Below are 12,073 nucleotides of genomic sequence, written 5' to 3'. Positions count from 1 at the left end.
AGTGGTGGGCACACTGCTAAAAATCCATGAGGAGGTAGCATGTGTGCTAATTGTACTGCAGGAAAAGCAAACCTCTAATCAATAAAGAGATGCTAGTTCATTTCAGGATGAGCTGTGGGTCCACCAGAAAGACACCTCAACCCATACCCATGGGTGAAACACTTCTGTGCCACAGAGCTGGTGAAAACTGTTTGGTGTTGTGTCATGGAAAAGACCCAGGGCCTCTGGCTGGTGATCTCAAAACTTGCAGGAGAACTGGGCACTGGAAAATGAAACCCTTGGCCATCCCTCAGTATCTCACTTTAGCTGGGCATTTTAAATTTACAGTCTGTGTTGCTGGTTTTGAGAGATAACTTGCCATGCCATTGTCATAACGTGAGTCCTTCATATGCTTGGGTGAAAAAGAAGAGCACCTGTGAATACCATTTAAAACATTAAAATTATATTAAAACTGAATTTCTAGGCCAAACACTCAGCTCTCTATCACTTTTATTTCTTTATAATGTCAGACTGAAAACTTACATTTGAATTGATGGACCAGTACATTAAAGGTATTTTAGGATACAGAAGCTATCAAAGTTAGGAAACTCTTGCTCAGATAGCAGAATCATCACAGTTCAGACACCTTTGCAGAAATGGAAGTTGCTTCTTTTGGTTAAAGTCCTGTGTGCTATAAATACAAAAGATGAAAAACTGAATTTATACTGACTGTGAACAGAGACAGAGTGATAAAAAGGTTTATATTAATCTGGATTTCCCTTTCAGATTGCTAGAGCCAATGTGGCCTATTTTCAAGGACCCTGGCAAGACCTACTTAGCTGTGGCTGTAGACAAATATCGCTTGACACTTTCAGCTGTGATTATATTTCCATTTCAAAACAACATGGATAGCACTCAGTCACTCTTTTTGTGGTTCTCTCCCGTACTTGACATAGCCTGAAATCAAGCTGAAAGCTTAAATTTAAACACTTGCCATACAAGAATGCCCTATATACACGTCTGCACGTGACAGACCCTCCCTTCCTCACTCCAGCCAGAATATTGTCATCTCCATTAGCAGGAGAACGGAGAGTGAGACATCCTGTGTTCACTAGGTGGCTCTTGAACATTGGTGATCAAACACAGGTGGGAGCTGAACTTTCATGGAGCCAACGCAGACATAAGGACGTTTCACAGGAAGTGTAGCTCAGCCTTGGAAGGCTCTGGAAAATGGGAGTGCCAGTTTGGAGAGCTGCATATAAATTCACAGGTTTCTGAAGGGGAGCTGCAGCTCAAAAAGTAGGCAGCACTGATTGACCCCTTGTCAATCAAAACACGAGTCTGTAGCAGATCTATAGACTTTGAACTTTGTGAGAGTGGATGTTAAAGTTAAAAGTTATATGAAAGAATGCTGAATTTACCAAGTTATACCCTCACCCTGGTAGTTTCCAATAACATTAAAAAGTTTTGTCCACGGTTTAGCAGCAAAGATCAGGCTCTAAGGATGGCAAATTCTTTCATACCGCTTAAAGAAAATTATATTTATAAAGGCTTATGGTGGATAGAATAAGAAAGTGCACTCAGTCTTTTCTTGCCATACAAGCTGTTGGAAATTAGTGCTACCACTCTTGGTGATTAGCCACCATTAGTTTAAATTGTAATTAGTTTAATAGTTGAACTATGGATTTAAAATTTTGGTTGTAATAATAAAAATAATGGAAAAGCCTCACCTCTTTTAAATGTTGACTTAGAATTTGAGAGATAGAACTTAAATAGACACATGGAATTTCCTAATGAAGTTTTTATTCTACCTCAGTGCAAATATCTCTACACATAACTGTGCCAAAGGATAGAAAAACTTTGCATGTTTGAAAAATCATTACATGGAATCGAGACCCAAGGAACAATTGCACCTCAAAACAGAGAGGGGAACTCGCTAATCTAACTAATGGAGGAAAAATGTGGACACAGACTTAAATTTATTAAAGTTGAGTGGAAAAGTTTTAAAATGGTAATATCAGAAAGACAGGTTTTTGAATCCAATGTCCATCTACAAACTTGAGGAAGCAAAAGTTTCAACCCAGAGAGAAAAGGAGGCAACTGCTGTGGCTGCATCTGCAGCTTTTGTATTTACACTCCAGGTCCCCTCTGGCCTGTGAGTGATTTCACTTGTGGCCATGTTGTGCAGAGAAAGGCTGCACTGATACAAGAATAAAAATTTCTTCTGGCATTGCCAAACACAGGACACAGAAGGGGAAGAAAGAATGCAGTAATGAGAGTGCAGTTGGGGTGTGTTAAATGGGTTTGGAGCTGGGCAGGGAGGAACCCCCTTGTATTATAACATTACCTGAAGGCTAACCCTGCATATTGAGCTGTCAAGTCTGAGAGAAAAGACACATAGGAAGTCATTTTTCTACTTGATGTGCCATGGTAGGATTGAGGAATGGAAATGAAAAGCAAAATTAGATCCAACCAGCAGTATTTAGGAGGTAATGCAGTAAAAATTGGAAGGGTGCTAGCAGCCTTTAGGAAAAAGATGAGGGCTCAGTAACACAGGCCATTATTTGTGTTCCTTGAAATGTCTACATTTCTGTGATTCTACATTTTTCTCTGACATGTTTATTTCTATGGTACTTTAAAACACTAACTGCCTTTGTAGCTGGTAAGAATTGCTTGCAAACATAAAAGCATCACAATATCAAAGTAGCCATTTAAACAACAGATAATGAACAAGAGAAGCAAATCTATCTTTGAAGAAGTCAACAAAAGGTGAGAAAATTATGTTAATTTTGTGCAACTGACAGTACTTTTACTAACTCATAATGAAAAATTGGTATAACATCAATAATTACATTCAAACAAATGTTTTGATTGTTTCCTAGTTAATTGGTTGCCTTATCCAATGTTTTTTTAGGTTTTTTTGTTAACCTTGCAATGGTTGATACATTCTTAGCCATCAATTTGTTTTGACCATTCCTCATTTATGCAACTTCTAGACTACCACATAAAAACAAAATTTGAAATCTTTAAGATATAGAAAGAAAAGAAACATAATTTGCTTTAGGAGAAATAGTAATGAATGAGATATTTTATTTGATAAAAATTAAATAATATAGCTGGATCTCTATTTTTCACTCACTCAAGCCACCTTCCTTCCTAAACTGTGAAAATACTCTTACAAGTGATTTGGTCACATTGTTATTATGCATAGCCTTTCCCCACCTTGTTAATCAAGAAATGTAATCAGTATTTACTTTATGTTCTGGGGATTAACTACATACTAGAAAAAAATATTTACAGTTTGTTGCATTGAAGATGAAATTATTTAGATAAACTAATCATTGAATAGATAATTAGGGATTTCTGGTGAAGGTGAAGAACCAAATGCCCTTATGCTCACATTGTTCTGATGCATAGTTTTAATACACCTGGTCTCAGGAAAGTTTTCTGTAAGTATCATTCTGAAGTGAAAAATCAAGTAATTTTCTTGAACACTTTTATTAAGATGATGTCTTCACCATTCCCTTAATACACACAAAAAACCCCATCTGCTTGACTGTGCTTACATTATTTGCACTGAAGATGATTTCCTCTGGTTCAAATCAAACCCTCTTTTACCATGGATGTGATGGCAAGACACAAAAAAATCTTTCCTTTGTATAAGTGAAGGAGTGCATTATTGAGATATGTGGTTTTGCACATTTTCTGCAGTTTTTTGTTTGTTGTGAGGTTAAAAATCAGCTGCTTGAATCTGTGGTTGTGACTTGGAAAGGATAATAGAGTAGCATAGCGTGTGTTTTCAATAGATTTTCAATAGATCAGCTCATCTGCTTGTTGTTCAAGGCTGGGAAACAAGTAGTGGTAATCTGTTTTTCTGCATTTGTTCTCTGGTTTGTGAGGAAAAGTTGTGTCTGAAGGGTTGAACAAATTGCAACCATCTTGTCAGATAATGTTCTGAAATACGTGCAGTATCCATCTTCCCCCAGTCCCTCATGGTTTCAATGGGAACTTCAGTCTTGAGCTATTTCAGTGGATGCCCTATTTAAAGGAATATACAGCTGAGAGTGGGAAAAGAAGATGTAAAACCTACCAGTGTTAACCCTAAGTGGGCTCATTTGAAATTTGTTTTCTTCTAAAATGTAACAGACTCCACAGCTTACCTTGTATTCCAGGGATTTCTTATCTATGCTACTCTTTCTGATCACTTCTCACCAACTGTGATAAACAACTGAGGGGATATAATTAAGCTTTGACAAGGGAAGAAAGCTCCTTGAATTTGAAACCCAGAAAGGGAGAGACTGAGCTGAAAGGGGAAAGCAGACAAGATGTTTATTTCATTGTGCACAAGAAAGTGCTCATTCAGATGTATTGATGAAAGCGTGTACCTCACCACCCAGCCCTGATTAGGAGCTGCCTCCTTGCTTTTCTCTCTGGAAGCACTGCACACCTTGTGCCCCTCTGCTAGCTGGGGAGTGCACTGCCTGGCTCCTCAGTGCTTGTTGTTTCTGCCTTACCATGGCTCTTGGAAAAGAGATTAGGATTTAAACAGGATTCCTCTCAGTCCTGGTGTCAGCTGGAGCAGAGCTTAGGGGGGAAATATTTGGTACCACTAGCACTATTTACATAAGATTTACTATTTTTACAAAATAAATTGAAGATATTCAGACACCTGCACTTTTGAGCTTGCCTAGGTATGATGCTGGCCTTAAAGGATCTAAATTCTCTAAAATATTCAAATTATCAGTAGCTCAATTCTTGATAGGTAATCAAATAGTATTTACCAAAATGGGAACCCAAAAGATTAAAGGCCTTTTTGCATTTTAAAATAATATTTCTCTCATCTAATAAAATATTAACCAAGTTAGTTTTTCATTTTAGAGGCACTGGACCCCAGGACTTTTTAAAAAATATAAATATTTCAAGATTCAACTAGGAAAGAATGCCACTGGTATCAACTTCTTCTTACTGCCTTCATATGCAATACACTGAGACTACCAAAATCTGTAATAATTTTTTACACAGTGCTGTGTCTATAAAATATAAATCATTAAAATTATGCAGTTACTATTTCCTTTCACAGTACTATACTTGCAGCTGGTAGTAGTCACATCTATAGCTAACAGATTTAGAGCTTTAACTTTTTTTTTTTTTTTTCTTTAAAGGGAAGAAAAGGGGATTGATAGTGCTGTCATATGTGTTTGCTTAGTACTATCTGGACTGCCTTTATTCTGTCATGCTGAAGAAATAATGCTATTGGCAGCTCTGAATTCTGCTTTTCCTGAGTAATTATTGAAAGGGGTTTGACTGCCACCTTGCTCTGTAAGAACAGGAACAGAAATCTGGTGCTAAAAATTATTAATGGGAAACAAAACTCATTCTTAATGCATTTAAATGAGGAAGTGAGAAGCCATTTTGAGTAACTTTTAAGATCTCAGTTATTAGTATTATAGGAAGCTCCTCTTGATGTAAAAAATTCAAATCAAAGCTCAGTTACTTTGAAGACTGGAGTAATTGTAGAGCAGCACTTAAGACAACCTACAAAAGCACTTGTTCTTCAGTTACTTTTTCTGTAGCTTTTGAGCTATGATTCAGTTACAGCTGGTCTGCGATGGAAATAAAAAGTTGGCTCACTTTTTCCTTGTGGGTAGGTTTATCCAAAGCTGGTAAATTCCTAGGTAAAACTGAATTTGGGAGAAGTAGAAAGACATCACAGCCCTTCTATTGTGAGCAGTGATAGGGCAGGCTGCTGCAGGAGAGAGTTGTTTTTAACAGTGATGTCTGCAAACAACCCCTCCTTGTCAGCCCTCTGGAGCTGCATTCTGGAACGGGCTCTGAGGATGCCAGGTGCTCAAGAGCATTTCCTAGTTTATATTTCTCTTTCATTTGGCCAGCTTAACATGCTTCAGGCATGGACTAGGCTTTAGAAGGTGAAGGCATCTGTGCTAATTTCCTTATATTCATGAGGTTGGGATGGCTGAAGCTGCTGGGACTCCCTGCACTGGGATCAGCAAACTAATCCAGCTAGGGGGGAAGGAGCGTAAGAAAAAATAGTGGTCCATTTTGAATATTGCTGCCAATTATGAGCAACGAGGAGAGAGGAAGTTGTTACAGTCCTAATGAAATAAAACATATCCCAAACTGGGAGTGGGAGTCTCACTCTTCTTCCCAAGCCAATTTAGCTTTTGCTGCCAAGTCCTCTGTCTCATACCTCTGGTCAGCTTTGGAAAAGCAGCATGTCCATTTACTTTATAAAGGATGTTGACTCTCACTTGCAGGGAAAAAAATATTACCAGACCCTTTGGGCTGACCTGGCCAAGCACATCAACACGGTTTTAGTGAAATGGCTTTTGAAATTGCAAATCCTCTGCATAGACAAGAAATGTGGGTGTACAATTGGTAAAAATAGGTGAGTTTCTATTCTTTTGAGATCATATCAACCACAACAAAAAAAGCTAGGACAGAAAAGGAAATTATCTTGCTTTGGATTCATGTGACTTTTCTCATAAGAAGGCAATAACTGATAGCTACAGAAAAAGGAGAACAAACTTAAGCTGCTGATGACATTTCAAAGTTGTTTGTCAGTAAGAAGGTACATGCAAGCTGATCTTTAACAATTCTATATGGAGCAAATAATTTCAATTTGTAATATCTTACTGAGTATAAGATGTGCATTGATCCTTTTTAATTTTGTTTTTTATGGAATGGTGCAAAATTCTTTAACAGCTATCTTGCAGACATGTAAATTAAAATTAATATGTGAAATGACTTAAAGGATGCTAAGGCCACTATCCTGAAAACCTGCAGCTATGGTTTTTCTTAGAGAAAATATTTTTATTAAAAAATTTGTGCTTTCACCTCACTAAATTGTTAAATTTTAAAATTCTTAAGATTTTAACCTGCTTTTGGATATTTTATTCTGATGAAAATCAACTGCAAACACTATGCCAATTATGCAAACAATATGATTACAATAAAAATATTGCAGTCAAAGTGTAGTGGAATATATTCTAAAATAAAATCTTCTATAAACCCAGGTGTCATAAACTTCCAAAGCACACAAATAATTAACAACTAACAATGAGCTACTGAGTGAGTGACCTTGAAGTGGTTCAGCCTTGAGGCTGAAGTGCTGACAGACTAGCAAATGTGAAAGTGATTAAAATCAGCATCTTGGACTTCTCTGATGAGTGCTTCTGGTGGACCTGATAGATCTGCTGTATTTGAAAACATACATAAAGCCTTTCTAATTTGCAAGTAATATATTGTGCTTTCACTAGGTGAAAAACTGGGTTTACTCCTGCCCTTGTTCAAGCAAAACTATATGAATTGCAAATTTGTCAGTGACATTACATCACTGCTGCATTTTTAAAATTGATATAGATGTCACACATTTCTCTACATCTCAGGTCTACTCAATTCTGCAATGCGATGACCGGGCTATTCTTTTATTTTTTGCTTATTCTAATGTAGCGATTTTGCGTGCTAGGGAAGGAGAATGCTGATGTCTCTTTACTAATCTACTGTAGATCAACGTGTGTCAAATAATATGCATGTATAAATTAATAGGGACAAGACAAACTACTTATTGAATTAACAATCTGTGGGTTTAGATGAAAGTTTTATACTACAGGGTATTGAAACTTGTTTGAACCATCTGCCTGTCCTTGGCATGTTCAATCTACACTACAGAAATGACTCCTTTTGTGTCTCAGAGAGTCATAGAATAGTTTGGGTTGGAAGGGACCTCACAGATCACCCAGCTATAATCCCCCTGCCATGCTGACTTGCTAAGTCAGGTATTTTAGAGCCTGGCCTGAAACCCCTCCAGGTATGAGGAGTCCATAGCCTCTCTGGGAAATCTGTTCCAGTGTCTCCCCACACTCACAAAAGAATTTCTTCCTAATATCTAAACTTAGCCTAATCCGTACCTAACCTTCTTCAGCTTATAAGGCTGTTCTCCCTTGTCACTACCTGCACTTGTAAAAAGTCTCTTTTCTGTCTCTCCTGCAGGCCCCTTTAGGTACTGGAAGGTTCTATAACATCTCCTCAGCCTTCCAGATGTAACAGCCCCAGCTCTCTCAGCCTTTCTTCACAGGAGAGGTGTTCCAGTCCCCTCATCACTTTTGTGTCCTTCCTCTGGACTCATTCCAATAGATCCATGTCTTTCTTGTGCTGGGGACCACAAGGTTGGTGGTGGGATCTCACCAGAGCCAAGCAGAGGTGCAGAATCCCCTCCCTTGCCCTGCTGGCCACGCTGCTTTTGGTGCAGCCCAGGATGTGGGTGGATGGCTTTCTGGGCTGCCCGTGCACTCTGCAGGGTGGTGCTGAGCTTTCCATTCACACACAGGCACAGCCAGCCTGAGATCATGCCTGGGGCTGGCCTGACCCAGGTGCAGGACCCTGCAGTGGCCTCTGAACTATTGAAGTTTGCATGGGCCCAGCTCTCAGGCCTGCCCAGGTGCCTCAGGATGGCATTGTTTCCTTCCAGCACATGGGCTGCAGGACTTGGTTCAGCTGGCTGTTTTGTTTTCAAACAACTCTGCTCACAGACCCCTTATAGGTTTAATTTTGCTAAGATAGTAGGGGTTTGATTTTGCTTGGATAATCTGCTTTGCTTGACAGCATGGTTGAGTGAAAGCCTAGATAAACTCAGAATCTCAAGGAGTGTTCATGGTTAGAAAACAGTAACAATTGCAGGGAAAGAACTAAAGTATAGCTTCAAAAATTGTTATGAAAATCTGTTTTGATTATTGTTGCAAATTACTAGATAAACTGTACCTACCTAACAAAATGTAACCTTTGAACAGAGATAATTTCCTACCTTGATTGAATTAGTGATTCTGAAACCCATACATTGGAAAAACAGCACACTACAGACACCAGCTGTCAAAAGGAGTTAGCAAGAAACGCTTCAAACTTCCTTACTCTTAAAAAGCTCCTTACAGCACTCCTTACAGGTGCTATCATACGTAATTAGTTCTGCAAACTGTCCTACTGTCGGCATCTGATAGCTCATATCACAGTGGGTAGACTAACTGCTTAAAAAACATTCATAGCTTGTGACCTGAAAGCTTTCAGAAAACTTGCATAAATTCAGCCTGTGTTTTGTCACCCTACCTCCACAGCTATGGAGAGCTACACACATTTTAAAGAGACAGAAGGAATGGGAAAGAGGCAAGTGTGGGACTAAGCAAAAACAGTCCACAGATGAGGTGTGAAAAGCATTTATTTTCAGTTGGAAGTGTGGGGTGAGGTTTTACCATATTGTGTGTTTAATATAATGGGAAGCAGTTAAGTTGCAGCAGAGCACCAATATGCCATGCAATGCAGTTGCTGATACAAAAACACTTCACCAGCTTCTGATGGTACTGGTGCACTTTGTATGCATGAAGCCATCACTGTCTACATGTGTAGCATTCTGATAAAGCTCCTAGTAAACACTTAATCACCATCTGCAGGACTGTGAATAAATGGAAAGGTCAGTAAAGACCACAGGTGGAGGGCTAGCCTACCATAAAATGGGAGAGTCCTTAAAGCCTTGCTTCGTAGTGAGACTTTTTGTTTATTTGCTGTTTTACCTTGAAACATCCCTATCTCTCTCCCACCTTGGAAGCACTGGGGCTTTTGACTACGAGGACAGAAGCTGAGAGAAGAGGGGTAGTCTGCTCATTTTTGGGACTGCTGTGCCTTGTCCTGCCTGGGTCAGCCACACATGATAGATGTGAGGCTGCAGAAGAGACTCAGTAACAGCCCTGCTCTACCCCCTTCCTGCTCCCTCCATGGGGCCAGTGGGGATTGAGCAAAGCCCAGCTTGACCTTGCTGCTTCTCTTCACCAGATATTAAAAGCTGTGGCGTGTCTTTGCTCCTCTGGCAGCTGGCAAGGACCAGCCTGAGCAGGGAGAAACAAAACAGAACAAGATGGGCCACCCTATTCCTATCCCTGGAAAGATAGCTCCAAGATTTCTGGGACAAATGTAAAAACCCTAACAAGAAAGTCCCTAGAGCTTGGTGGCCCCGTTTCCACACCTGCTAAAGTGCCAGGTGTACCCAGATGCCTTGGCTTTTCCCACAGGAGCAACAGTTTTAAAATAAAGAATGGCTTGAAAATTCAGCAAGGATGAGAAAAGCTTTAAGGACTGATTGCCTTGACCAGTCCCAGATAGTTGAGGTGAGTTAATTTCTTGAACAATCTTTCCTAGCCTGAAATCTGTGCTTATTTTATAAAATAAATGTCAAACTTGAAAATTAATTATTAGGTTAACAAATGGAAGGATTTTTTTTTTATTTTCACTGTTTTATTTTGGGTTTTTTTCCAAGACTTTATTCTCAATATAATAAGTGGGAGAGAAAGAAGGAAAGCCAGGATTAATACAAATGAAAACGAAGGGGTTGACTGTGTACAAAGCTGGAATCATAAAAGCAGAAGAGATGTACCTTTTGGTCCTTACACTGTATTACAATAGATGAGTTGATAAGTCTGAGGGGTGGGGCCTCCCTCTTTCCCTGGAGCCCAATGCTGTGCTTAGTCCCTTATTTGTCTGTAAATACTTTAAGAATTGTGCCACAGTCCCACTGTGGGTTGACCCAGGCCAGGTGCCAGGCACCCACCCAAGCTGCTCTCACTCCACTCTGCAGCTGGACAGGGTAGAGAAAATTTAACAAAGGATTCAGGGTTTTAGATAAGGACCAGGAGAGTTCACTCACCAAATACTGTCATGGGGAAAACAGGCTCAGCTTAGAGATATGAATTGAATTGATTACTACAAAAATTAGAGTATGGTTAATGAAAAGTGAGACCCTTAAAAACACCTTTCCCCCAGCCCACCCTCCTTTCCAACTCTACCTCCTCCCAACAGCAGTCCAGGGAGAAATGGAGCTTAAGGCCAGTTCATCACATTTCTGCTGCTCAGGGAGAGGAGTCCTTCTCCTGCTCCACTGTGGGGTCCTTCCTGGGGGAGACATTTCTCCATGAACTTCTCCAGTGTGATTACATCCCATGGGCAATAGTCCTGCCCAAACTGCTGCAAGGTGGGTCGCTCTTCCACGGGGTGCAATCCTTCAGGCACAGGCTGCTCCAGCTTGGGAGCAGGGTCCCTCTCTCCACAGGTCTCCCACGGGCTCACAGCCTCCTCCAGGCATTCACCCACTCTGGTGGGGGCTCCCTCCACAGGCTGTGGGTGGATCTCTGCATCCCCCATGGATCTCCATGGGCTGCAGGGGCACAGCTGCTTCTCCATTGTCTTCACCATGAACTGCAGGGGAATCTTGGCTCTGGCACCTGGAGCACCCCCTTCTCCTCCTTCTCCAATGACCTTGATGCCTGCAGAGATGTTCCTACCACATGTTCTCTCTCCACTCTTCTGCTGCAATTACAAGTGTGCAGCAACTTTTGGTTTTCTTCTTAAATCTGTTATCACAGAGATGTTACCACCTTTTCTAATTAGCCCAGCCTTGGCCAGTGGCATTCACACCCATCTTTGGAGCTGCCAGGGACAGGCTCTGCTGGACATGGAGGAAACTGTGCCTGTGCCCAGTTCTGTTCCTGAGCTGTTGGTTTGTCTTCTGGGGTTGGTCTCAAAACTGGCTGCCTGGTCATCACCAGCTCTGCTGTTATCTGTCCTGCTCAGCTCAAATTCCCTGGGACAGTGCCCTCTTGGTGATGTTTTGCATTTGCTGGGGCTCCTCTCACTCCCAGTTCATCTGTGCTGGTGGGCTGACCTGCTCCTGTGCTTCTGTGATACTGTCAGCAAATTCCCCAAATGTAAGTAAGCTCCTGTGCTTCCTTTCCAAATATGCTGTGCTTATGTTTTGAAATGCATGTAGTCGGTGCTCCTGATCAACCTAAAAAAATGTAGGTGACCTCAAGTCTTCAATTATCTGAAAAATGATTTATTTGGGAGATCTATAGTCTCCTTTGGGCAAGTAGCTGCTCTGCCTCTTCAGATTCCTGAGGGTGACTGCATTAAGCATGTGGTTCTGACCATAGCAGCAGGAGTAGCAGCTCCAAACCAGTGCAAAGTTGGGGCTGAAGATCAATGGAGAGTGACTACAGGGGAGGAAAAGGCAGAAGCTGCATTATCCTTCCAGAGAGAT

The 12,073-nt window shown here is 40.7% G+C and overlaps 1 long non-coding RNA gene across 1 annotated transcript in view; it reads right to left on the bottom strand.

Annotated features, from left to right (window-relative positions):
* Positions 1-10,253: 10,253 nt before the first annotated feature.
* The window catches only part of LOC147654385 (uncharacterized), a 64,690-nt gene continuing 62,870 nt past the window's right edge, over positions 10,254-12,073 (bottom strand). The window contains exon 3 of the long non-coding RNA XR_015285110.1: positions 10,254-12,026. This is a non-coding gene — a long non-coding RNA (uncharacterized LOC147654385). The remainder of the gene's footprint in view (positions 12,027-12,073) is intronic.

The sequence above is a fragment of the Cyanistes caeruleus genome, chromosome 3 (genome assembly GCF_971803275.1).
Source record: "Cyanistes caeruleus chromosome 3, bCyaCae1.hap1.1, whole genome shotgun sequence".
Lineage (NCBI taxonomy): Eukaryota > Metazoa > Chordata > Aves > Passeriformes > Paridae > Cyanistes > Cyanistes caeruleus.
Note: the sequence above shows the minus strand (reverse complement) of the source record. Positions and strands in the feature narration are given on the sequence as shown.